General features: G+C 43.1%; 1 long non-coding RNA gene across 1 annotated transcript; it reads right to left on the bottom strand.

The window, feature by feature from the left end:
- Nucleotides 1–1,956: 1,956 nt before the first annotated feature.
- Nucleotides 1,957–2,794, bottom strand: LOC125915587 (uncharacterized). Its single transcript, XR_007455699.1, has 2 exons — nucleotides 2,608–2,794; nucleotides 1,957–2,208 (listed from the first exon to the last, which is right to left on the bottom strand). It is a non-coding gene; the product is annotated as an uncharacterized LOC125915587 (long non-coding RNA).
- Nucleotides 2,795–3,009: the final 215 nt, after the last annotated feature.

Here is a 3,009-nt window from a genome sequence, read left to right as displayed (position 1 = left end):
CAAGCCCCACATCGGGCTCTGTGCTGACTGCTCAGAGCCCAGAGCCTGCTTCGGATTCTGTGCCTCCCTCTCTCTCTGCCCCTCTCCCTCTCGCACACTCTCTCTCTCTTCTTCAAAAATAAATAAACTTTAAAAAATTTTTTAAGGGGCACCTGAGTGGCTCAGTGGGTCAAGTGTCCGACTTCAGCTCAGGTCATGAGCTCACAGTTTGTGGGTTCGAGCCCCGCATCAGGCTCTGTGCTGACAGCTCGGAGCCTGGAGCCTGCTTTGGATTCTGTGTCTCCCTCTCTCTCAGTCCTTCCTCCACTCACACTCTGTCTCTCTCTCTCTCTCTCTCTTTCAAAAATAAACAAACATAAAAAAAAAAAACAGAGAACTGCATCCAAAAGAATAAAATAACATTTAACCAAGGAGGTGAAGGATGTGTGTATTGAAGGCCACACATTAATGGGAGAAATGGAAGGAGACACACATAAAAGGAAAGATTCTATGCTTATGGATTAGAATAATCAATATTATGAGAATGTCCATACTACCCAAAGCAAGCTACAGACTCAATGCAATTTCTATCAAAATTCCAGCGGAAATAGAACAAATAGTCCTAAACTTTGGATGGAACCACAAAAATCCACAAGTAGCTAAAGCAGTCTTGAGGAAGAAAAACAAAGCTGGAGGTTTCATGCTTCCTGATTTCAAACTATCTTACTAAGCTATAGTAGTTCAACAGTATAGTGTTGGCATGAAAACAGAAACACAGATCAGTAGCACAGAATAGAGAGCCCAGCAGTAAACACACACACATATACAATCAATTCATTTATGAGGAAGGAGCCAGGAATATATAATGGGGAAAAGGACAGTCTCTAGAAGGAAACATAAGCCTGAATCTCCTTGACGTAAGTCTTGGCAATGATTTTTCAAATCTGACACCAAAAATCAAAATCAACATAAGCAACAATAAATAAGTGGGGGCTACATCAAGCCAGAAAGCCTCTGCACACCAAAGGAAACTGATAAAATGAAAGACAACCCACTGAATGGGAGACATACTTGTAAGCCATGTGTCTGATAAGGGGCTAATATCCAAAGCACATAAAGAACTCATGCAACTCAATAGCAAAGAAACCAACCAACCAATTTAAAAATGAGCAGAGGAGCCGAATAGACATTTTCCCACAAAAGACATACAGATGGCCAACAGGTTCATGAAAAGATGCTCAACGTTGATAATCATCAGGGAAATGCAAATTGAAACTGCAGTGAGGTGCCCCCTCACACCCGTGAGCATGACGAGTCTCAAAAAGAGATGAAAACATAAGTGTTGGTGGGGCTGTGAAGAAAGGGGACCCCTGTGCACTGTTAGTGGGCATGTAAATCGGTGCCACCACTGGGGAAAACGGTATGGAGTTTCCTTAGAAAGCTATAAATAGAACAACCACATCATCCAACAATTCCACTTCTGGGTACTCATCCCAGGACACAGAGATGCTAACTTGAAAAGGTATATGCACCCCCATGTTCATTGCGACGTAATTTACAATAGCCACGATATGGAAACAAACTACATTTCCACGGACGGATGAATGGATTAAGCAATTGTGGTACGTATGTGATGTATGTGAATATTATTCAGCCGCACAAAGGACTGAAATCTTACCATTTGTGGCAATAGGGAAGGACCTCCAGAACATTATGCTGAGTGAAATAAGTCAGATAGAGAAAGACACTGTATGATCTCTCTAAAGCTCATAGATACAGAAAATAGATTGGTGGTGGCCAGAGGTGGGGGGTGGGTCGTGGAAGAAATAAGTGAACGGGGATTAAATATATATATTTTATATTTATATATCTTTACCCATATCTAATGAAATAATGAGCAGGATGTTGCTCAGATGCATCCACTGGGGGGAAAAACCCTAAGAGATGTGGAAAATTTGAGCAATGCCATAGACCACCTTGACTGAAGTGATATTTATTGAAGTCTACACCCCCAAAGACAGAATACACACTTTTACATTTTCATCAAGATGTACTATATACTGGATCATAATGAAAAATGTTGTTCTTAACTTTGTTCCCCCATATACCATGTGTCTTCTTCTCTAGATGCTTTTAAGATTTTCTCCTCATCACCAGTTGGCTTCTCATGTGCCACTGTGAAACTGTCTTTACATTTATCCTGCTTGGGATTCGTTGGAATTCTCGGATCTGTGGGTTTACAGCGTACATCATATTTGGAACATTTTTGGCAATTGTTTCTTCAGATATTTTTCCTGCCCCACCCTCATATTCGTTATCTTTTTTTGCATAAACATATACCCCCAAACTAGTGGCTTAAAACAACAAGCATATTGCCTGGGGTGCCTGGGTGGCTCAGTCAGCTGAGCATCTGACTTTGGCTCAGGTCATGATCTTGCAGGTTGTGAGTTCGATCCCTGTGTCAGACTCTGTGCTGACAGCTCAGAGCCTGGAGCCTGCCTCAGATTCTGTGTGTGTGTGTTGTGTGTGTGTGTGTGTCTCTCTCTGCCCCTCCCCCACTCACACTCTGTCTCTTTCTCCTTCAAAAATAAATAAACATTAAAAAAAACAACAAGCATATTATCTCACACAGTTTTTGTGGGTCAGGAATGTGGGAGCAGCTCATCTGGGTGCCTTTGGTTCAAGGTCCTTCATAAGAAGGCGCCAATCTACGTGTCGGCTGGGGCTGCAGTCACATGCTTCAGTTTTCCACCACGCGGACCCCTTCCTGGGGCTGCCCGAGTGCTTTCAAACATGGCAGCCAGCTCCCCCCAGAGTGCATGGTCCGAGAGAGAATAAGGCTGAAGCCACAAAGTCCTTTATGACCTGTCCTCAGAAGTCATACAACATCATTCCTGCAGTGTTTGCATGGTAACTAGATTAGCCCTATTCAGGGTGGAGAGGGGCTGTCAAGGTCATGGATCCCAAAAGATGGGGACCATTGGGAGCCATCTCAGAGAATGGCTACCACACTACTAGCTTTCCTTCCTC

This window comes from Panthera uncia, chromosome D1 (assembly GCF_023721935.1).
Source record: "Panthera uncia isolate 11264 chromosome D1, Puncia_PCG_1.0, whole genome shotgun sequence".
NCBI lineage: Eukaryota > Metazoa > Chordata > Mammalia > Carnivora > Felidae > Panthera > Panthera uncia.
Note: the sequence above shows the minus strand (reverse complement) of the source record. Positions and strands in the feature narration are given on the sequence as shown.